This window comes from Amblyomma maculatum, chromosome 8 (assembly GCF_055883805.1).
Source record: "Amblyomma maculatum isolate TAMU_Amacu chromosome 8, ASM5588380v1, whole genome shotgun sequence".
Classification (NCBI taxonomy): Eukaryota; Metazoa; Arthropoda; class Arachnida; order Ixodida; family Ixodidae; genus Amblyomma; species Amblyomma maculatum.
The window spans coordinates 97,840,140-97,865,595 of NC_139351.1; the positions used below are offsets into that span (position 1 = coordinate 97,840,140).

At 45.6% G+C, this 25,456-nt stretch overlaps 1 pseudogene across 1 annotated transcript in view; it reads right to left on the reverse strand.

Moving 5' to 3' along the window:
• LOC146181905 (uncharacterized) overlaps positions 1-25,456 on the reverse strand; it is an 80,097-nt pseudogene that overhangs the window by 30,664 nt on the left and 23,977 nt on the right. The window lies entirely within an intron of this gene.

The following is a 25,456-nucleotide window of genomic DNA, read 5'->3' on the forward strand; positions in this document are numbered from 1 at the left end:
ATAGCTATAGCAGAGCTACAGCTAGAAGCAATGTCTAGAACAAGTATAAAAATTTTCTAGGCAAGAAGTCTTCAAGACTTCTACTAGCGTAGCGTTAGCAGTGCTACACCGGAGCTACAGGAAGGCTTGTAGCTCTTGGGTCTACAGAACGTCTCAAATGAGACTTCTTTTAGAAGTGCCCATTTCTTGGCCTAGACATATTCTAGATGTCAATTAGCTCTTTTTGTTTCGTGGGTAGGTTCCTTTGCAGTTCCGGAAACCTTAGACTACCCCATCAATCTACAATACATCGTGTATGTAACTCCTACAACGTAAGCCAAGCAGCTGAGCAGCAAGGCACTTCTTTCCTATAGTATGCAAAGAAGCTTGTCGAAGCAATGAAGGAGCATGAAAAAATTGTACTCATGATGGACGAAATTCACCTGCAGCCATATTTTGATTATAAGGGAGGAGTAATTGTTGGTACGGCTACAAATAGCCCCAATGCAGCAAAAACAGCCCATGTTTTTACGATGCAAAGCTTGCTTTCGCGTCAGAAGAATGTTGTGCACATAGTGCCAGTAGAGTGCATCAATGCACAGCAGCTTCACACTATTCTGCATAGCATCATTACTCAGCTAGGGCATGCTAGGTTGCGCATAATTGCATTCATAACAATAACTCAACCGGAAAACAATGTCACTTTTTGGGGCCCCCTACAGACTTCAGTGTGTATCCACAGCCTGCAGACTCTAAACGTCCTCTTTTTATTTTTATTGATTCTGTACACTTAATAAAATGCGTCAGGAATAACTGGATCAATCAGTGAAATGCTGGAACATGCATGTTCTTTCCTAGCCCCACAGGACCTAATATAAAGCCACCTATGCTTACAGCTTTATTTAAAACACTTCGAGAACTTCACTCGAAAGAACAGGGTCAAATCAGCAGCAACACTTTCACCTAAATCTCTGAACCCATCTAATATTGAGCGACAGAATGTGTCAAGCTTGCGCTAAGGATTTTCAGCCTGGTCTACGGCAGCAGCTCTGCGAGCATCTGGGCCCAGACTTGAGCTCGATTATGTGTCTGGTACTGCACAGTTTCTTGAAACAATAACAAAGTGGTGAAACATTGTAAATGTGAAGACATGCAACAAGGGCACTCGACTTCGTCATGAGCTGCAGTCACCGATTACATCAGTGTCAAGTCCACAGGTGCTGTTTCTGCTTATAGTGGAGTGGCTAGATCTGTGGCAGTCTCTCAAATTTGACACAGGCATACTTACAAGAGAGACTCACAGTGCGCTCCGACTCACGACAGACACCTTGGTAAAGGTAACTAGGTATTGCCTAGATGAAATGAACTATGAGTATGCACATTTAGGAAAGTTTCAGACACTGTTTGGAACAGAAGTTCGGCAAATAAAGCCAACTCTCCGGTGCGCGATACCACATTTCCATAAGACAAGTCTATGAGTCGGAGTGAAATCTTCATCTGCAGAATATTCTGGAGCTCCCAGAGTTGAGTTTGAGGCTACAACAGATGCGGTGGCAGTAAACGATGCAGTACTTAAGGTGTTTGATATTGAGGTAACGGACGACGAATATGCGAAGGCGCCAAATCTCCCAGCAACCACTTACGTTGCTGGCTATTGTGCCCACGCTGCGTTCAAAAAGCTGTCATGCATGACTTGCAAAGAAAATTTAATGCTAGAAGATGACATTGAACTAAAAGGTGGGGAATTAGTCAAGGCCATGACTCGTGGTGGTCTCAAGTTTCCACAGCCTGCCATAGTAAATGCTGTTCTTAATGCTGAGATAGTTCTTGACAAACTGAGAAGCAAACAGCATGCAACACAATTTCATGCACTACCAAATCAAAAGGAGGCTCTCTTGGCACTCACACATGATGCGATAAACGACAGCAATGACTTTGATGTGTGTGAGAATGGGCACACTCCATAGTTGGTAATGCACTATGTCCCAAATGCAGCAGCAAACACGCTTCTAAATAACCTTTGTAAAAGAAAAAATGATCAACTTATAGTTGAAAAGGCTGCAAAAGAAAGAGAGAAAATTGAAGACTTGGAAGAATTACTCTGTGCTTGTGACTGTTTTTTGTTTTTGTTTTTTCAAAACCAGTTTTTGTGTTGTATTATTATATATTCTGCATATTTTCTTTTGTTTGTTTTCTGTTTACAGCTTTACTGCTGTTGGCTTCACTTACTGCATTTTATGATTCAGTGCTATAACAGTTTCCTTACCTCCCACTCCTATTGATCGTTTCTCATCTGAAAATAAAATAAGACTTGTGAAAGCTCTCTACATTGTTCATTTTAAATTTTTAAAAAATATATATTACGAGCGTATCTTCACACATGCACACTTTGATATAAAATCAGTGAAACTCTGCTAAAAGTAACTTCTTATACTTTCAAAGAAGCAAGAACAAAAAAAGACATTCCCTTAGGGTGTGGGCAAGCAAAACAAAAAAATTTAAGTAATTTTCTTTTCCAGACATAATCAGCACTCTGAAATGTGCGAAATATGTGTGAGCGCAGAAGCCAAACCTACTGGGCCGTCGCAGTGCGGCGACGTCACGCAAACGTGGAGAGGCCTTAAAAAGTCTAGGTGGTGTTGGCTCAGGACGGTGTGCCACGAGTTGATGGGATTTACACCTACTGAACTGGTGTACGGGAGGAATTTCCGATCTCCTTTGCTCCTGTTGAGAGAGATTTGGGAGGGCCGAGAAGAGGATTCGACAGTTGTGGAGTACATCTTGAGGCTTTTGGAAAGGCTAGACAGGGCAGGCAAATTAGCCAAAGCACATATGAAAGAGAACAGAGACATGTCTAAGGTCTATTATGACTGCGGTGCTAAAGAACGGTCATTCAATCCAAATGATAAGGTGACGGTCCTGCGACCGCCGAAAGCCAACAAACTCGAGATTTAGTGGGACGGTACTGCTGTTGTTTTGAAGCTGTCGGCAACAAATTACACGTTGAGAATGCCTTGCAAACGAAATATTTGCCAAATCTAGCACGTGAATCTTTTGAAGCCCTATTCTGAAAGGCAGTCAATCATAAACCTCATGTTGAACATGCCAAAGGAGGTCAGCTTGGAAATTCGAAGCATTGAAAATTAAAGGCGTGATTACAAGGCAGCCGAGATTGAGCAACTCGCCGTCCAGCTTGATTCTTTTGACCCAGTACAGGCAGAGGGCCTCTGCAAACTGATCGCCGAGTTTAGTGATTTGTTCTCGAGGCGACCAGGAAGAACAAATCTAGTCACCCACGACATCGAGCTAACTGACACGGCACCGGTCAGCTCAAAGTCTTACAGAATGTCACCACACCACCAGAATATCCTTCAATGAGAGGTGGAAAAGATGTTAGAACTAGGCGTGATTAAGGAAGCTGGGAGCGATTATAGCTCGCCTATGATCATTGTCGAAGCGCCAGGGAAAGATCCGCGACCCTGTGTCAATTACAGAAAATTGAACGCAGTCACCAAGGATCACATTTTCCAAATTCCAAATACTGAAGAGAGGATCGAACAGGTTAGTGCTGCAAAGTGCACCTCAACTCTCGAACTTGTTAGAGGGTAACTGGCAGGTGCCTCTGAGAGAGCTCAGCGGTTCGTGACATTTGCTACGACTTTTGGCCTACGTTGCTCTGAGCTTTGGACTGAAAAATGCACCATTCTGTTTTTCAAGCTTGATGAGCAGAGTGTTACGTGGCATGGATAGCTTTACAGTTCCCTACCTCAACGACGTGGCAATATTTTCGGACAGTTGTGATGAACACTTGCAGCACTTGAGAAGTCTTTTACAGGTTACATGAGGCGGGACTTACAGTAAAGCCTGAAAAATGTTAAATCGCTCGTCAGGAAGTAAGCTATCTAGGTAATGTGGTAGAAAATGGTATTCGCCGGCCTTTCGAGATCAAATTGCTGGACATATCTTCATATCCCCGATCAACCACAAAGACAGTGGTCAGGGCATTCTTAGGGCTTGTCAGATATTACCGCCAGTACATAGATCATTACTCGCAACTCGCGAGTACTCTGATTGACGCTCTGCGTAAGGGCAATCCAGAGCGCATCGTTTGGGACAGTGCTAATGAGAATGCGTTTCAATCACTAAAGCAAGCGCTTGAAGTGGTTACGTTCTGCCTGTCTGGTGTGGGCGATCCCAAAACTTGCTTGCTGTCTCTGGATAGCAGCATAGTAAAAAACGCAGCAGCATAGTAAAAGTTCATAGTAAAAAACGACCATTGCCCATTAACGTGGTTGGAAAATATGTTGGGCAAAAACGGGCTTTTCCTTCGCTGGAGCCTGGCGTTGCAGCAATTTTCTTTCGAGACGCAGTACAAAAAGGCAGCAAGAACACAAATGCCGATGGCTTAAGTCGCTGTTTTTAAGCAGAGGGGTATGTTTGGAGAGGCTTGCAAAAAAACGGGAACGGGAACCCGGGACACATGTTATGTATTTCAAGGTGCATACGTATATGTTTTTTTTTTGCGTGTGTGTTTTATACATGTGAAGACAGAGTCCAAAAGCAGTTTGGACGGGGCAGGATTTTCCCTATCGCCTGTCACCTTATATTTTGCTTCGCCAAAAGAGCCTTGTGGGTCTCGGGGAGAGAGTTTGAGACTTGCCGGTTGTTTTCTTGCGAGTTCTTGAAGCTGGTGCAGCCACTCAGCAGTGCCAGCAAAACAATCATGAAGAGGCAAAGCTCCGGTTCAATACAGGGACACCCGATCCAACCCCTACTATAAAGCGGCTTCATATCGCCTCTTCAGGAGACGGTGCAGACCACATCCTTCCGAAGAGAGTTCCAGGTGGGGGAGGAGTTGTGATCGGGACGACTCCCCTGGCTTTCTACAAGGCACTCAGTGCCGCCACGACCGGAAGGAGGGCCACGCAGCGACCCGCGATGTGCACGCACAAGACGCCGGGGACCCACGCCGTGCTGGAGGAAACGAGGGAGCACGAGGAATTTCCGGTGGCCGAGTAGAGATGACCGCCTGCAGGGCTGCGTGCTCTCCGCGGTCCCTTTGAAGCCTTTGCCGGGACCATGTTTCCTGCGAACTGCTGTGTGCCTGTGTCGCCGTTACAGTGGCAGTTCGCCGAAAGACAAACAGCGACTACGTCGGACCTTTGGAAGCAGCCGTGCCTATTTTGTACTTTTTTGTTACTGTATTGTTCCCTCTCTCTCGCTCTAAACGGGCTACTTGCCCTCATCATTGCAGTTGTTTAAGGCAGTCTCTCTCCAGAAATAAACGGAGATGGTGGAGCACTGAGTCTCTTCCTCAAGGCCCAGGGCAGCACATGGAAGGCCCAGCTCCTCGCAGCTTCAATCCCGAACCCCCGCATGGGCACAATACTATGCATAAAATTTCTTCCTATATTTTACAAGTTCCTGCAATAGCATTTCAGAGTAATGTTTCTAAAGATTGTAATGTATATCAAGGAATAGGACCTGTGGTCAAACATGCCTTAGAGGAGTGGATGCATATGACTCATGCCTTTATTTAATTAAGCATGCTGAAAACAGATGGCACTTGTGGGGAAATTTCAGCGCAGCGGTACCAGGGGCGAGAAGATTGCAAACATAATGGCAGCAGCCACTTAAAGAGACTGCACTTACATCTGAGATTTCTACTAGACCTGGCTTGTGCAGTTGTGATGAAGTTTGAAACTAGTGTCCAACAGTCGGTTATTTTTTTTTCAGTTCCACTTGGCTCGTGGAGTTATCTCCAATGCGCAAGCAGCGAAAGTATTGGCGAGCAAGAAACCAACCTTGGTTTGCAAGGACACTGTGCAAGCAGTGTGGTCCAATCAGGTGCTTGCTAACAGAAGCTACAGTGGGGTAGTTGCACCAAAGCAGCGGGCATCAGGTGCACAAGCTAAACAGCTTTTTACACCACAAAGTATGATAGGTAGGCAGCACATACTGCATGTTTGATGTGCACATAAACTACATGTAACTTTGTTATTTCCAGCCACTATGAAATGCTGAGGCAACATCAAAGGTGTGGATATTTCAGTGGCAGTGCGAAATGTACCTCGTCTCCTCACAGAGAAGATTCAAGATGTGAAAAAAGCACTGCGCAAAGCTGAGGCAGATAATTCAGTTAAGGAATAAATCGTCAAAAGTGATTCCGACTGAGTGATGCTCTCTACACCTGCTTTTGGTACCGGTATGAGCCGGAACCAGCTGCAGTGGGGACTAACTAAAACCAGCAGCAATGGGGACCAACTGGGAATTGTTCCATAAACCATTTTAACTGGGACCAGTAAAGAAAAATGCAGTCAAGAACGATAGCGAGGCGGCTATTGTGTTCTGAAAGGTCTTGCCGAAGATCACAACATCGTCCAAATAGCACAAATTTTCCACTTGAGTCCGCGCAGAATGGTGTCCATGAATCGTTCGAACGTGGCAAGCGAATTACACAATCCAAAGGGCATTATGTTGAACTCATAGAGACCATCGGGTGTCACAAATGCCGTCTTTTCTTTGTCGCTTGGGTTCATCGGTATCTGCCAGTACCTCGATCTCAAGTCTACCGAGGAGAAGTATGACATCGAATGAAGACAGTCGATTGTATCGTCAATACGTTGAAGGGCATATACATCTTTTTTGGGTACGGCGTTAAAGGCGACGATAGTCCGCACAGAAATGCAATGTCTTGTCCTTTTTAACGAGGATAACTAGAGCCGCCCGAGGACTTGAAGATTCCTAGATAACGCCAAGTTGGAGCATATCATGAAGTTGTTCTCAATAAGCTGACGTTTGGTCGGAGACACACGATAGGGCTTCTGTCTGATCGGGCGAGAGATTCCAGTATCAATCAAATGATGGATGCGAGAATTTCGAATCGGTGGCTGATGATCTCTGGTGAGGTCGAAAACCGAAACATGCTTGGAAAGCAGGTCAGTCAAAATTCGGCGCTCCTGTGCTCCCAAAGATGTGTTTATCATTGCCCGGATTCGAGACTCTGCAAAATGGGGCGTTTTCTCTTCAAGAGCATAGTTACTTAGTGCCGCCATCGGAATTCGAAACACCTTCCTCATAATGAGCTAGCCTCATGCCACGGGGCAACACGGCTGGTTCTTCTGAATAGTTTACAGTCCGCAGCAAGGTGTGGCCTCTGGTGACTGAAACTATGCAACGAGGCACCAAGACACCCTTCTTTGCACAGGCAAGTGTTGTAGGTTCCACTTTGGTGTCGAAATCCTCGCATAAATTTGTAGATGAAATAACTAGAATAAATTCTCCAGACATCACAGGTACAACTGTATCTTCAAACCTAAACTGAGCGACGACGTTTCTACAAGAGCTGACATCAACGCAGTATTCAGCAAGATCTGTCCACTACGGCAGTCTAACGTTGCACCACACTGTTGCAAAAAGTCTATACCTAGAATTACTTCATGCGTGGAATGAGGCAGCACTGTGAATTCAGTTCGAAACACTTGGCCACCAATCTTGATTCACGCTAAACATAACTTTATGTCCTAATCGATTCTTGAATGCTGAACTCATAACACTATTGCTCCAGTGTCAATTAATGCCATGGTGTGGATGCAGTCAATGGATACTTCGAGTTTGTTCTTCATAAACACAGGCAGAGGTATTGGGAACGTTGATTCTTCGGCGACCTCATCCCCATCGGCCACGCCTTCTAGTTTCCCGAAGGGGAAGAACGGCGCCGAGAAGACGGTGAACGTCGCTGTTATTGGGTTGATGGCGTAAGGCTGTGGTCTGAAGCAGGCGACCCGTTTCGCATCTGTGCCGGGCGGTATGTATCCAGAATCGGTGTCGGATAAAATTCAGTGTCAAAACGATCAGAAACGTTGGGCAGCGAGTGATCTTGTGGCATTAGGCCCCGCCGACGGCAATACCGGGAGATATGTCCAGTCATGCCACAGCTATAACACACAGGTTGCTGACGCCACCGGTCAGAGTAAAAGTGGATGGAAACTCGCTCTGGTTGGCGGTAGTAATCGGGCCGGCGTTGCTGACGAACCACCTCTCGTGTGTACGTGATTCTTCGGCCCATCCGTGGCTGAGAAGTGCTTAAATCGTTATACTGGCTGCTCTCGCCAAAGCGTGACACATTTAAAGCCGGAGTTCAGGAAGTTGATGGGGTCGCGGGTTCTGCTTGCAGCGCGCAAGTCATACTGGTGTTCATCCCGGCACACAGAATCTTTGTCACACAGCAATCCTTCCCGCACAATCCGGCGTATCAGATCAGCCATGGACTCCGGAGCACTGACATCAACGCTCGCAGCAGACGTGACGTTGGCCAGTCACCCAAATTTAGGTGTGATGTGGCGCAACTTCAAGGTTTCGAAAGTGCGGCAGTGGATGAAGTCAGCTGTAGAGTTCAAATTGTCTTTACTGATAAGAAATGTATAGACATCTACAGTGATACCTTTGAGCAAGTGCCCCATTTTATCTCCCTTGGACATTCGAGGGTTTACAATCTTGCACAATTTCACAATGTCCTCGATATATGTGGTGCAAGTCTCGCCAGGTACTTGAGCTCACTGAATCAACGCTTCCTCTGCGTGTTTCTTCTTCGCGGATCCGTCGTCAAAGCACTTCTTTATCTCTTTTGTGAAACAATCCCAGCTGGTAAGTGAGTCTTCATGATATCAAACCAAACTAGGGCAGTGCCTTCCAAGAACACTATGTTCGCTAGTTTCACGGTCGCATCTCAACGATTGTACCGGCTCACCCATTCGTAATTGTTTAGCCACTCGTCGACGTCCTCGTCAGATTTTCCATCAAATGCGCGTGGCTCGCGGTAGTGCTGCCAGTTGCTCAACGCAGGTGTTGCTCTACCAGCGTCACCGTCTTGAGCCATATTAGATGGCAGGGGTGGCAAACCAGCGAGTCGGCGGCTTCGTCGAACGGGGATCCGTGTTGATTTACACCGCAAGCTCCACTACAACTGTTACGTACTCAGTAAGTATGTAACGGGGGTGTTTATTAGTAGTCTAAGCGCTGCGAGTCCGCAAGGAACACCAGCACACACCACTGTAGCTTTCGTTTCTTCTTCCCACCAGCCTCTTCTTCCTTCTCTTAACACCCCGAAGCACGTGACAATATGACTTGAGTGATCACAGCCTTGACAAATACCAATATAAATTTGCATGGCCACTCCACAAGCACAAGCATTGAGTCAAACTTGTTCCCGATTCGACTTCTGCTTGACTTATAGTAACCGTTGTTTTGGTGCCTTCAGTTGTTACCTCATTTCTGATTTCATGCACTTCCTCTTAGGTATTTGCTGCAAGCCACACACTGAGAAGCCTGTCATATGACTTTGATCTACTGCTTGCACAATTGTGACTGATGTGTGCAAGGCATTATGGCAAATTTTGAAGCCCTTGTACCTAAACAGCCCAAAGACAGGGTATATCAGCATGCTCAAAAAGCTTGCATATAACAGAACAGTCTACAGCATTCTGTGCATGGGAATATTTTGTATTCATGTGTTTGTGGATTTGAATTTAAAGTACATAAGGCATTAACAATTTTTTTCATGCATTCAGCAACAGTAAAACCTTTTATTAATTAAGCAAGTTACCACAGAGTTTGAAGAGCGGTGGCATTTTCCACAATTGCATTGGGGCCATTGACGGCAAGCACATCCACATTAAGTGCATGTCTAAGTGAGGAAGTCTTGACCGCAATTATAAGAGTGGCTTCAGCAAAGCACTCCTTGCTATCATTGATGCCCAATATAAGTAAAATTGCCCCTTTTCATCGTTCAAATCCTCAATCAGCAGTTATGAATTATAAAAGCACCAACTGGCAAAGCAAAGCTTGTTTCAAGCATGTATAAATTAATCCTGAGTGAATGATACCATATCTCCTCATTATATGCAGTGAGACTAATGGTGTGATATGACCTTGGAGAACTTGTGTGCATTATCATGTACAGAAAGACCCTTATCTTTACAAATGGGTCACCACTGTGATAAATAAGATGCAGGATGGCTGGCTTGCAACTATATTTTGAGGTAGATTGATAAAAGATCGTGAGCAAGCCACTTTTAGCAAAAAGAAGAGGCACATTGCCTGTAGCCAAGCTAAAATAATGAAAAATGTTCAGCTTGTAGGAGCCATGTATGTGGGAGTGTGGCCCTTTGTATTTTAGGCAGTGCTTAACACAGTATCTTTTTATTGTACAGGTTTTTGTGTGTTGAGCATGGACGTCCCGGTAGCGAGAACAACGGGCGTATATTTTCCTGTTCAATACTTCAAGAGAGGTTGTTGGAAGGTTCCTCAAGTGCACCTCCACCAGACAATGTGAGGACGGAAGGACTGCTGCCATACTATTTTGTGCGTGACAAGCTGTTCCCTTTAAAAACCTGCATGACGCAGGCCTATGCAACAATATGTAAGTGCACTGTTTCCGAAAAAGACTTCATTCACCTCACTTTGGTTGTGCACTTCTTTAATGATGCATAAGTATATATAGGTAACAATGTCATATTCCCGTAGGACAGCTAAACAATTCATAATCAAATTTCTTCTCTAATGCCATTTTGGCTTTACTGACTGAATTATGGCTAGGAAATCTGGGACCCATTTAGGCCACGTGAAGTCTGAAAGAAACTGCACTACAACCACTGATGTTTGGCGTCATTCCGATGCTTCAAACACAGCAGTTTTATCATTTTAGGGGTGTCAATAAATGTATCAGATGTTATAACATAGTCATTCCATGGCTATGGCTTCATGTGCCTAAACGCACCCCATACATCACAGTCACTGTTTTATGTTTGCCACTGAATGAAACAGCCTTACAAAATTCAATCGTAAATAATTTGTAGGTCGCGGCGGCATACCACGGTATGTTATGTTCCATGTTCATTTGATAGAAGAACGCATACAACGAAAACTTTGGTGTCTAAACTACTTAAGGCATATTTCACCTTCACAAACAGTAAATAAAAATGTCAACCACATATTTTCTCGTTCCGTGGCTAATGTGAGCAGAATAAGCAGCATTTTTTTTTTATAAATGTGTCACTATCCCTTTTTCAGTCTGACAGTATTACACGAAACCTCCAGCCAGCTCTCCTCGAACAAACCGCGAGTGTTTAACTACCATTTGAGGCGGGCACGATGCGTTGTTAAGAATATTTTTGGATAATGGCACAAAAGTGGCACATACTACGCCGACCATTCCGGGCAAAAGACGAAAACGTAAACACAATTGTCGGAGCTCGTGTTTTGCTCCATAATTTTCTCCTCAAGAAGTCTGCAACACCTGCCACTACCTACTGTCTGCCCGGCTTGCAGACGGCGAAGACTGGGAGGGGCAGCTCACACCTGGCAGCTGGGGACAGGGCCTGCCGTCAACAACTGCTTTTGCAGCCATACCACCTGTTGGCTGTAATGCGGTATGGTATGTTGGAAACTTTGCACGTGCTCAGACTATCACATGCTTTGAATGATGCAGCCAACCTTCAGTCTTTTTTTTTACATTTCACTAAGGGCGAGCCACACAGCTTTGACATCGCCTTTATTAACCCTTTGACTGTTTTTGCAGTACGGGCACTGCGCTAAACGCATAGCGTTTAAAAAAATTTGACACTGGTGGTAAAAATTTTTTTTAATATTCAACAGCCAAAGGTTTAATCACATTTAATGTGCTCTCGCTCATGTAGCCGGAACTTCAACTGATGCACAGTACTGAGAACAGACTCTACTGCTGAATTATCTAGGCAGCTATGATATAAATATGCTAAATTAGAACAATGATGAGAAAATATCTGTCATCTCACAGGTACGCCCAAGCCGTGTGCAACAGTCTATGTCACCACTTTGAAACTCCTGGGCAACTACCTTAGCAGGACTGCATTATCGGTGGTGGCCTACAGTAACAACAGGTACAAAGAATTATAAAAACCAAATCATTTATTTTCTTGCCTACACCGGCCTTCCTAGCTATGAGGCATTTATAAGCCTTTTCAACTTCCTTGATCCAGGGGGGAACTACGAAAAACTTAAGGTCTGGTCAAGAAATTATCAGGAAGGCACTAACAATGCTGGAAGGCCCCATTTGCTGACTGCCAAAGAATAGCTGTTTCCAGTGCTTAGGAGGCTTCGTCTTGGGATACAGGAAAAAGACATAGCCTACATGCTTAGGATTTCAATGGTAACAGTATCCAGGCTCTGACAACTTGAATAACCTTTATGTACCTGCAGATAGATCACCTTAACCTCTGGATGTCCAGAGAAGAAGTGAACGAATCCATGCAAGCTGTGTTTATCACACAGGGGTACTCACACACTAGAGTATTAACAGATGCAACAGAGGTAAGGAGTGAGGTTCTAAGCTCTCTTGTATTGCAGTCGCAAATTTTCTCGACTTACAAATCAGCTGATACAATTAAGGTGTTGATTGTTATAAACACCAGGTGGGACGATCACTTTTCTTGCCAAAACTATTTCCCGGGTCAGTTTCCCACAAGGAATTGGTGCAAAAATATGGATTTCTGAAGCTCGAGTTGCAGCCTGGAGCAACTGTCACGGTTGACAAAGGATTTAAGATGAATTGCTCAGTAAGATTAGTGTCATACTGAATACTCCACCATTCTTATGAAAAGACTGTTCAACAGCAAAAGTAACCAAAACAGAAGAGATTGCAACGCTTAAGATTCATACTGAGAGGTGCATTCAGCACATCAAAGCATTTCGCATCTTTGACAGGCCAGTCCAACTCCTGTAATCAATGAAATGTGGGCTCTTTGCACATTTTTGACAATTCTTTAGAACCCACTTTTAGGATGCAATGATACAGAATAGTGTTTTTATTTATTATTGTAGAAGTATGATGCATGTAGGCGTGTGGACGACTTGCTGCGTACGCAGTTGTTGGGCACGCATGCCCAGGATCAGTGAGTGAAGCCTACTAATTTGCGCTCATATTCGTATTCTCCGGCATGTGTTTGATGCTCAGCCAAGAGGTGATTTTGTGATCTGCTACTTCGACAAACCATAAACAAGGGCGCGCACGCCACCGTCGCTTCCATACTCGTTGAGCTAGAGCCGAGCTTGGCTGCCGAGACAGCCCTAACCATGGCCATAACGACAAGATCTTCTTCCTCGATGAAATAAATGCACATATCCATGCCTGAATGGAGTCCTACTGATCTACCCCAAGTGTGTTAGCAGGCAAAAGTGGTTGAAAAGCAAGAAAGTCGGCTCTTCGTTCAAATCTCGTATGGAGAGAGGGGCATCAAGTGAGTCGCATGCCGGTGTGAACACTCGGTATCGATTGACGCTTGTCACAGGTCAACGAAACTCTGCCACACGACCTTTGTGAGACGTCAATATGAATGTGGCTTAACGGTGTGCATGTAAACTTGCATGATAATTACAAGTGACCGCTAAAATGGGACAAAATTCATGTGTATCCCCACATCCCCTCCTTAACCCTTTCACTGCCACTCCCGAGATAACTCGTGTGTCCACACATGCACACTCCCTGCTTCTCCAGAGTATACTCGTTTTGACTTTTTAACTCGCTCCCTGCTGCTCCCGATTATACTCGTGTAAAAAAAAAACAATGCAAACATATCACGCCATCTATGGAGAAGAAACTAAATTTATAAAACATGTAGTGTAAATTTTAAGCAACAGATGGGGGTCATTTGTTTAGATGCGTCTCTTGGTCTTGGCCTCGGCAGAGCAGCCATGGCGAGGCAGCGTTCTGCGTGCGTCCACGGTTTGACAGACGGAGAAATTCAGGAATTGCTTATGAATTCGGACTTCGATGATAGCGACAACGAGGAGGCAGCCCACCTAAGTGCCTTGTCGAGTGATGAAAGTGATGAAGAGTCCCTGCCTCCGAAAAATAAGCGTAAGAAAAGCAAATCTGACGACCGAGATCTCTGCTGGAAGAAAAAAAAAAAAAAAGAGTTCGAACCTTGGGAGCATGCTTTCAACCTATCTTATTCCGGAATCTCCAATAACATTACAGCGTCTTCCAGTGAGCTCGAAGTTTTCTAAAGTTTGTTTACACCGGATATTGTGGAAGCAATTGTGGAGCAAACAAACATTTTCCAGCGCCAAGTATATGCCGCGCTAACTTTGGCGCCCGGATCCCGCATACACCAGTGGAAAGACGTGACGCCACGTGAGTTATATGTATTCCTTGCTGTTGTAATGCTCATGGTGCATGCAAAGAAAGGCAGCATTGCCGAGTATTGGTCCACGGATCCCCTCTTGAGTACGCCTGCATTCTCCAAGCTGACGAGTCGCAATCGCTTCCTGCTCATTTTGAGGTTTCTACATTTCTCTAATAATTAATTCATGGTGACAGGCTGCACAAAGTGCGCTCGATTTTCTTGACACTTCGGGAAAACTTTCAAGGGGCGCAATCGCCATTCCAGGATCTTTGTATTGATGAAAGCCTGCTGCTTTTCAAAGGGCGATTGGCTTTCAAACAATATATTCCATCTAAACGAAGCAGGTTCAGCCTGAAGTCATTTGTTCTTTGCGACGTGAAGACGGGGGGCATGGTGCTGGACATTGTGCTGTACACCGGATCCTTAACTGAGATCAACGAGTCTGGGATGGGATATGGAGCAGCAGTTATTCTGACTTTATTGGACAAGTACCTGGGCAAGGGCCACGTCCTCTGGGTTGACAATTGGTACACCAGTCCCGCCCTGTTCACCTACCTTCTGCAAAAAAAGACCAATGCTTGCGGTACAGTACGGAAGAACAGGAAGGGTATCCCACGCGAAGAGAAAAGACTGGAGGAAGGGGAAACCAGCGAGTTGTGTACTGATTAGCTTCTCTTCGTCCGCTGGAAGGACAAACGCGAAGTGCAAATGCTGACAACAAAGCACAAGGGGGGCATGGTAGAGTCCGCAAAGGTGAACAGAAAAATGGGCGAGAGCAAAAAGATTCCCCTGTGCATCTCCAGGTACAACTTGTGCGTGGGTGCTGTGGACAAGGTCGACATGGTTGTGACTGTGACTGGTACAGTGACAAGGAAGAGCATGAAGTGGTACAAAAAGTACTTCTTTCACCTTTTGGACATCACCATCCTCAACAGCAATATACTTCAAATGACAGCGTCTGACAAAAAAAGAAGCATGGCAGAATTTCGACTTGAACTAGTTCGCCAGCTAATCGAGAAGTACCACGACGGAAACTCGAAGCCAAAGGGAGGACGCCCATTGAAGGGTGAAGATCCAACACGGCTTACAGCACGCCACTTCCTGTCTCTGATACCACCTACTACTGCGAAGCAGAACCCAACACGAGTGTGCCGCGTCTGCGCTAACACGCAGCATCGTCCAAAGCAACGAAGGGAGTCTCGTTATGTATGTGCTAGCTGCGAGGTGCCCCTTTGTGTGGTGCCTTGTTTTGAAGAGTACCACACCAAAAAAGTTTTCTAAACACCTGGACATCCTAATTGGGAAATAATTGTTTTGTAAATTATTTGTCATTTTTTTGTATTCAGTGCAACATCTATAAGGTTATTTTGAATAAAAGTGTTTACATGTCCTGCAGAGCATCGCAGTGTGTTACTAACAAAATTTTCACGAAACTAACATGAAAAAAAAAAACCGGCAGGGGGAGTGCAGCGACGAGAAAAAAACCCGGCAGTGAAAGGGTTAAAACCACCGTATCACCTTTTCTTTTTCTATTTTTACTACTGCGCAGTAGTTTTTGGGCATTACAGGGTTATACAGGAAGACCACTCGTACGCTGCACTGCCAAGGCCACATCTTTAGAAATGCAGACAACTCACGGGCCATTTTCTGAATGCATTTCAGAAGCTGTTTGCCATTTTTTATACTTGCCTTGGCTACAATGCCTTCTGGAAACCTGTGACTGCAGTTTGTCTCAAAACTGATGCTAGCTGCAACACGAGCATCGGTGACCTAGTACTGCTGACGCTCATGCATCTGAGGCTCGGGCTCTTATACTTTGACCCAGCCATAAGGTTCAACATTTCAGTGTCCCAAGGTGGGCAGGTGCTTTGGACAATGCTTGCAATTTTGGAGAGTCTAATGACAAAAGTCGTGGCATGGCTACCACAAGAGACATATCTAGCAACGTTGCCACAGCAATTCAAGAACAGGAGCTGCTGCAACGCGACATGTATCCTTGAGTGCATGGAGGTACCACTGCAGTGGACACCGATGCTTTACCCATGAGGACAGACATATAGTCACTATAAAAATGGAAACACTGAGAAGTTTCTTGTGGCAGCAACGCCAAGTTGTTTCATCACTTTTGTGTCTCATTGCTATGGTGGACAGGAATCCAACAGGTTTATTGTTGAAGTCTCGCACTGTCAAGCTCTTCAACAATCACGTGATGACTGACAGGGGATTCGCACTAACACTTGATAAAGGAGAAAGGTGAGAAGTTGAATGCGACCTCAATTTCAAGGGGAAGAGAACAATTCCCAGAAACAGAAGCTACAGCAGCAAAGCGGATATCTCAGCTGAAAAACTACGCCGAGCGCAACATCAACCGCATGGAGTCGTGCTGAATCTTAAAGTGCTTGCTCCCCATACACCACAAAAGTCCAGCCTGAGTATATTGAATATCTTATTTGAGTTTAGATATATCCGGGCTCGGCTGTGCTTGTAAATGCATTGCTACAGTTGTTCTATGCCATGTAGCTAATACTAGAGTACTTGGAGGTAGTAAAAGTATACAGTAGACTCTCGACAAACAGAAATCGGTTAAACGAAACAGACGCTTCAACGGAACCAACTCATCAGAGTTGGTTGGTTTTCTAACAACGCAATGTAAAAAAATCTCGTTAATAAGAACTCAAGTTTTTTGACCATCGCATAAACGGAACTGAAAACAAACTCGAAACCAAAACTAGTTGGGCAAGTGTAGTGCCATCGCAGTGCGCATCACTGCTCCCCCTCCCCCCCAACCTCCCCGACCTCCTGGCGGTTTCGGGTTTTCTCACAAAGTGCGCCGTGTCACTACTTGCTGTTGCGGTGTGTTTGCTGTTCCGTATTCAGTTAGGCCTAAGCCTCAGAACCTTTGTTCATTGTCGTAGCGACATTTCGTCGCAAAGTCAGGATCCGATGGCTACGCAGAAACGACAGCACAATGCGCTTGCGCTGGAAAAGAAGACGGATATTATCAATGACTTCGAGAGTGGTCGCTTTACTAAAACGGCGCTTCCGACAAAGTATGGCGTCTCGAAGAGCAGCCTGACAAGAATCCTCCAAGGCAAGGACAAGCTACGGGCAGCATTCGAAACGTCACGCTTTGGTCCCCAGCGAAAAAGACTATGAGCGGCTGACCACGAGGATCTGGAGAAGTGCCTCGTGCTTTGGCTGCGAAGGGTCCGCAGCGAAAACATCCTTATCAGCGGGCCACTCATTCGTGCTAAAGGAGAAGAATTCGCTCTCCAGCTCGGCATTGAGGGCTTTTCATGCAGCGACGGGTGACTGACTAAGTTTAAAGACCGGAATGGTGTAGTGTTCAATGCCATTTCAGGGGAAGCTGCCGCTGCCGATACGACAGGATGTGGAGAGTGGAAAGCAAGACGGCTGCCCGAAATATAAAGGAGTATGACCCTCAAAACATCTACGTGGATGAGACAGCATTATTTTTCAAGTTACTGCCTTCGAAATCCCTCTCATTCAAAGGAGAGAAGCGCACTGGCGGGAAGCCGAGTAAGGACAGATTGACCATCCATGATCATCGGTGCGAATATGACTGGAAGCGACAAACTGAAGCCGCTAGTGATTGGAAAATCCAGGCATCCTCGCTGCTTCAAAAATGTCGCCCCCTTGCCCACTTCCTACCAGGCCAACGGTAAGACGTGGATGACGCAGGTCATTTTCAGAGAATGGATTTGTCGCGAGGATGCACGCTTCTCGCGAGAGAAAAGGAAAGTTTTATTTCTTGTGGACAATTGCCCTGGACATGGCACTGTGCCGAGGCTGAAGTCCATCACATTGGAATTCCTGCCAGCCAACACCACAGCACTACTACAGCCTATGGATCAGGGTGTAATTCAAGCACTGAAGTCGCGCTTCCGCAAGATCCTTCTTTGGAGGATGGTGTTATGTATGGACCGTGGGAAGGACTACAAGGTGGATGTCCTGCGTGCCATTTATATTCTTGATGACGCTTGGCAGCAGGTTGGCGCGACGACCATTGCCAACTGCTTCAGACACGCTGGGTTTGCCTCAACGGCAGAAAAACTCTGCATACAGGATGAGCCTGATGTTGATGTCTGCGATGCAGCCGAGGAAGATCTGCTAGTGGAAAATTGTGCTGCGATGGGCATGGAATTTGAAGAGTATGTCAGAATTGACAGCGACATGGCAACATGCCCGCAAAATACTGTGGAGAGTATTTTAGCTGATTAAAAAACGACCCTTCCAATTTTCCCTCTCAACTCGTACGCCGAAAGGAGTCAAAGAAATAAAGAATACAAGCTAGTTCAAAGCTCCGCCCAGAAATACGTCACCCCGACTAACTTGCGGTTGCCACGCGCTCGCTCGCATACTCGCATCAACTTGGGTCACACGGGTTTCCAGCTTTTGCCTGTTCGTTTGCGGCACAGCGCCCTTTGTCGTCACGTCACGGACCCTGAGCTTGAACAGCGACTTTTGCGGATGTCAGCTGAGATGGGTTTTGAGCTTTACAATAATAAGCCATTTGTAAACCCGGCGCTAAATCCCAACGACAGTGAAAGCGACTCGTCAGCCGCCTCGCCAGACTCCCCCGACGACAGCAGTGGCGATGGCGTTGAGGGGTAAGTGATGAACCTGAGGAATCGAATCATGATCGTCTGCACATGCTTAGTTAATTGTATAAGTGATACAAAATATGCAGATGCATATTCAAGGCTAATGCAGGTGTAGTTGCGGCTTCTGCGAAGGAATGCCCACACAACTAGAACAAGTGTGTTGCCGCGACGTTCCGGCGATGGTTGCGGAGAATCCGGAGGGCTGCAATACCATGCACCCAGTATATGAGAGTATGTGCTGCACCCCTGAAGAGCTCAGGGTCGTGTATTGGGAGATGAGAGAGAACGGCGTCAACCTGGAGGTGGACGGGGAGCTGCACAGGTAACCCCGAAGTGTCTCGCAACTGAAATGCACTTATATGCTTCAACCCCTGGGTTTTTCAGAGCCTATCGTATCCTCGCCTACCGCGTGACCGAGCGGTAGGCGAGGATACAATAGGCTCTGGAGGCTATTGTGGGAGGCTCGGGAGAGGCAACAGGATTGTGCTGCCAGCATGCGTTGTCTCCCGGATTCAGCGCCACTTTCCATCAGCCAGCTATGTGGACTTTCGGTACCCTGCCATATCATGATACACATTTTCCGACGGCACAGCAGGCGTTTTCATCTAGAACTGACGCCGAAGAAAAGGTGAATATTTCAGTGGATTTTCAAACATGAACAGCGATTTCAACAGAAACTTGACTATGTAACGCAACCAGGTGACTTCTTTTTTTGCATTTTCAGTGTCAGACACTCAAAACACTGAAATACAGCGCAGAAGTGCCTTTATTATGGTCTTTTATTTTTTTTTTTTTGCTCTAGTGCAAGGGTTCGCAAACTAGTTTCTCTAAGCTCCTACTGGAGTGCCTCCCCCACTACTCCTGTCCCACCTCTTGCTATGTGCGCAGGCCTGGAACAGTACCTGGTTTGTTAAATTGGTTCACAGGAAGGGAAAGGCGCAGTAACTGTCACACTTGCTCTGTGGACACCCGAACCGCGCCGTAAGGGAAGGGAGGGAGGTGGGAATGAAAGTGGAAAGAGAGAAAGAGGAGCCGTAGTGGAGGACTACGGAGTAATTTCGACCACCTGGGGATCTTTAACGTGCGCTGACATCGCACAGCACACGGACGCCACTTCGTTTCGCCTCCATCGAAACGCAGCCGCCGCGGTCGGGTTCGAACCCGGGAACTCCGGCACAGTAGTCGGGCGTCTTACCACTGCACCACCCCGGCGGGGCGTACCTGGTTTGTTAAAATCTAATTTAGAGTGCTAGATTTTTGCAGCGTAACTCATTCAATTTTGCGCCTTCATTGCAAGCACTGTCCGCAGCACAGACCTTGGCATCACGCCAAAATGCTTTCCAAGGTGGGGGGGGGGGGGGGGGGGGGAGTTTCTTGGCATTTATTGATAGCAGTTTCATTTCTCTGAGCCAAACAATTTTGAGAACCCTTGCTCTGGGGAATTTCTTGCACAGCAGTGGCAAGATGCAAGATCAACCTTCCTCTTTGTTGACATAATGCATTAATGCTTCTGATGCGAAGATCATTCAGCAGCTTCTGTAACATTGAAACACATTAAGCCGCTATCAGCCAAATGTGTACAGCTACTACGTGCCACTTATTCCTGAGCAGCAAACACTATGTGTACGCTGTATGTCAGCATACGATAGAATGCCTTAATGTGCCTCATGGACTGCCGAGTGGTTCCAACCATGCTATATATTTTAGGTAATGTTGACTTGAAAAGTACCGTAAAAACCCACGTATAATACAAGGTTTTTTTTCCAACTTTCAGCGTTCCAAATTTCCGCCTCGTATTATTTGCGGATCCCAACCAAAATGTCAAAGTTTTGCGAGAAGTTTTGGTTTCGTTGTTGCCGCGTGGCTACGGCTTGGCTTTGTTATCGATGTGCGGCTACGGCTTGGCTTCATTGCCCTAACGTGGCCGCACCCCGCAGTGGCCATGACGTCGAGGTGTCGTCTCTTCGTTGTTGAGTTGTCGAGTGTGCACATCAACAGTGCATGTGCTCTCATGCAAACCACGCTTCGCGAAAAAGTGCAAGTTTTTTTCTTTAAGTAAACGAGCAAGATGCCAGGGTCTCGGAAACAGTACTCGGCTGCTTTCAAGAGAAAGGCAATTTTAGTTGCTGAAAACATCGGCAACAGTGCGGCCGGGAGGCAGTTTGGCGTCACCGAGGGAAGCATTCGCGGATGGCGACGACAGAAAGAAGCCCTTTTCGCGTGCAGGGGAACGTGAAGAAGCTTTTGCGGGCCAAAGAATGGCGCATTCTCGGAAATTGAACTCGCTCTGACGGAGTTCATACGAGAACAGCGAGCAGCGCATATAGCTGTGAGCGTAGAGCTTATGCAGGCAAAAGCTAGGGAGCTTGCAAGGGAAAAGGGAATTCCGAGCTCCGCCTTCAAAGCAAGCAAGCACTGGATACGTCGCTACATGTGCCGTGCTGGATTCTCACTACGCCAGCGAACCTCGATTTCACAAAAGCTGCCCGAATCCTTCAAAGAGCTGCCTGTGGCTTTTCAGCGCCACGTGATTTTTTTGCAAAAGACCAAGAACTTTCAGCTGGGACAAATAGGCAATGCTGACCAGACGCCGGTTTACCTGGACATGCCATCGCCCCTCACCGTCCATGAGAAGGGCTCTAAACAAGTTTGTATCCGGTCTACTGGAAACGAGAAGACGCGGGTTACAGTCATGCTATCGTGCACGGCAGACGGCCGCAAGCTCCTGCCCTATGTCATCTTCAAGCGCAAGACAATGCCGAAAGGCGAGGAGCTGCCGAAAAATGTCATCGTGAGATGCCATGAAAAAGGTTGGATGAACGAGGATCTTGTCCTCGACTGGGTGAAGTCAGTGTGGTGCAAACGGCCCGGTGCGCTGTTGTCCTTTCCATCCATCCTCGTGCTGGACGCGTTTCGTTGCCATTTGGCCGACTCGGTGAAGAGGCTGCTATGCACTGCCGCACTGAACTTGTTGTGATTCCGGGTGGGATGACCTCACAACTGCAGCCTCTCGACGTTTGTGTCAATAAACCCTTCAAGGACGCAGTCAAGCAATGCTACGCGGAATGGATGCGGTCAGGTGAGCCTGCAGTGACGGCCGGGCGGCTGAAGCGAGCATCGCGAGCCACGCTGTGCAAATAGATTGTGGACGTGTGGGCAAGCATCCCAGAGGAGCTTGTGCGCCGTTCGTTTAAGAAGTGCGGCATCTCAAACGCCCTCGATGGCACAGAAGATGAGTACCTGTGGGATGATTTGTCCGACAAAGAAATTTCCGAGGAAAGCGCTGTTGAAGATGAAAGTGATTGTAGTGTGAGGTCCGATTTCAATAAATGTCTTGTTTTTTCTCTCTCGTATTATATGCGGTAAAAACTTTTTTTTTTCCATTTCGCGTCTCCAAAATTTCACCTCGTATTATATTCGGGTTCGTATTATACGCGGGTTTTTACAGTAGATTTGGAGCTCTGAAGATACTGGAGCTCTGAGGAAACCTTATTCGCCGAATGCTCTGTATTTTTCATATTTCGTGGCTTGTTATTAAAGACGGCTTTTTCTGTGGAAAGCTTTTCTCTGGATCAAAGTGCTGATATTAATAAGGCACAAATGTACACGTGCAAAGCACATAAGGGAACAGGGTAGGCAAAATTTCCTAAAAAAACTCGATTTTTTGTTTTTGTGTAATTTAAAATCTCTATTCTTTCCTTAACATAGCCCAGTCTTTCATTTGCGCGCACGCGAAATATTTACCTCAAAATCAACATTTTTCGAAACCTAGGCAGCATCCAGCCCTTTGACACATGCTCGGGATCTGTGCCTTTCCTAAGCTAAAAAAAAAAAAAATTTTTTCAGCGCCTATTTTTTGTCACATTTAGCAAAATGGCAGTCACTCATCTGGCAACAGTGAAAACCTGGCTAGCATACTTCACTTAGCCAAACGAATCCTAAGACGCAGCTGGATTACTCACAACGCGCGGCATTTTGCTCGTGTTTCGGCGTGTTTCGCGGACATACGAGTTTGTTTGTACCTTTGTGCTGGTTATTTAGCGGTAATGCAATGACAAAGCCAAAGAAGTGCTTTAAAAAAACGTCTCTTCTACGGAAACCAGCATAAGTCGATCTCCAATGACGCCAATTCTCTGCAACACAACCCAGGAGTGGGCGCCGCGGCCACCACAAGCGCGTCTGCATCGAAGCTTTCGCACTCGGCGGAACGCTTGAAGAACCTAAAGGCAAGTGACAGTGACCGCGGTTATGGCCTGATTGACATTGACCTTCTCTCGTGTGCCGTTGCCGAAAGCTGCGCGTGTAAAGCGTGCGGTGGCGACATTCAGCTTGTTGAAGACGCTGCACGAAAAGGAGTTGCTTGCACGTTTTCCCTGCAGTGTGTAAAGTGCTCCTCAGCGCACCGGTTCGAGAAATCGAGACGGACAACATCGGGCCTTTACGAAGTCAATGTGAGGATTGTTTATGCATTGCGATGCATAGGAAAAGGAGCAGCTGCCGGGACTACGTGTAGCTGCCGGGGCTACACGACTGGTCACTAAGGAGGCCCGGAAAACAAGGCAGCTAGCGCAGAAAAGAAGTGTTGATGATGGAGGGGACTACCAGGCTGGTGACTATTGAAAAAATGCGTGAGAATTTGTTTCTATAGTCCTATATTGCCATAAAGCTCTTTCTTCCACTTCAAAGCCAATTATCTCAAAACACCAAATTTTGCTGCATTTGACCCTTTCTTTAAGAAACTACAGGCACAAGGGAGATAAAAGTTTCCAGACGTTGAGCAAACATTACAGATAGTCTACTGAACTAGGATAATAAATATTATCGCAGACGATTTATATTTACAGGCTATTTACTGCAGATTATGGCTCTAAAATTTGGTGGGTCCAGTAAAAAAAAAGATAACAAAAAAACTAACCTTTAAAAAGAAATTATCCTAGTTCAGTAACACCACCTAACATTGCTGATTACAATGCCACCAATGTTATGTTCTAACCCCAGCAGATCATGAGAAAAAGGGTCCCGAACATAGCCTAAAATGCATGGCAAGAATAGAACCTACCCTGTTCCCTTAATAAAACATCACAGGTGGCTGAAATGGACCAAGAGCTCTCCATCTTTTCTACTGCACCCTGCAAATGTGGTTGAACTGAGCATCGCAGGATTATTGCAGTGCTTTTCCTTTCCTCACCTTCTCATCTCCACTCATATTATGGCGGCAACATTCTTATCTTTATTTTTCAGATCTGCTTGAAAAACTAACCCAGTTGTTTTAAGCAGCTATTGTTATCGTTTAATACAGAACTCCATATGTTATGGCAGCATTTGACAGCTCTGTTTATCATTTAGTGCAGAGTTTGATGTAATCCTTGCAAAGCACTAGGCTAGTCTGTTACAAAAGAGCAGCCTCCCGGTGTTATAACAACCCATTAGCTGCCAGCTCTCTGTCAGTGCATTTGCATGGACATAAAGGCCAACGCAACTGAGAATGCATCTAGCAACTACTTTGTTTACTGCAGTTTTCATTTCGGGAAACTAAGGTATACAGTCCACTACATCTTATAAGTACAATGGTTTCAGTGACCTTCCTTTATATCACATTCTTAGCATTAAGAAAAAGAAAAAGTTGCCTGTTTACAGGTTCCTTACTAGAACCATAGATTAATAAACCATAAATACTATGTTTGACTTCCGACTACCTGAATTCCTATGCAAAGGCTGCATTAGTGTGACATCACATTAAAGCATTGGCCAGTTTCTCCAGCTTATGCAGCGACAGTCCGTACTACCTATTAATTACACTGGACGTGCACTGTGGATGCTCATTAACATGCTTCGCCACGCACTCCAGTTGCTTATTTTCTATACTCAAAAAAGGAGCACGCCTTAGTGAGCCTGCACAGTGCTCAAGAGAAACAAAATACTGCATTTACACAATTGTAACGCATTTCTTTTTTTTATAGAAATCACACTATTGCAAACATACTTTGAGTTATATTCGGAACCACGATCCGAATATAATGCTTTTTTTTTTCTCGCAGCTTATCAAGATAACTACAGCAAGGCTTGAAAGTTTCGAGGAGAAACCAAGTTTTTGGCAACCTTAGGCCATAAAATGAAGCGAGGTAAGAAAAAAGTGGTGTTGAGGAAAGGTCAAAAGATTGAATAAGAAAAGAAATAAAATGTGGGGCAAAAAAATTCAGCGTAATGAGGGGAGGCTCTAAATAGGAGAAGAAAGGCTACGACGCTCAATAAAGCGCGTCTAATGGGGGAAGAAAGGGAAAGGAAACATTAGACACTTGCAAAACGGGTTCTGAATCGACGATTTTGCCCTTTATTATAAACTTTTAAAGACAAAAACATAAAATAAATAAATCAGAGAGAAAGCCCGCACAGAACTAGACGTTATGGCAAGCAAAACCAATTGCAAATAAAAGGAGTCCAAGTAAAAAATTAAGAAAATTCAATTAGAGAAAAAGCAAAGATGACCCCAATGACAAGTGGGAAAAGTGAAAAGAGAGGCCTCAAAAAGTTAATCGTTATGAAGGAAATGAGTCAAAAACAAAGCTATGTCCAGCGTGCCCAGAAGCTTGAGATATGCTCGCAGGTGGACAGAATGAGGGAAGGTGTGGAGAACTGTGGGATAGAAAAGGAGACAACAAAAGAAGATGAGCGGAGTAAAAAGAAATAAAG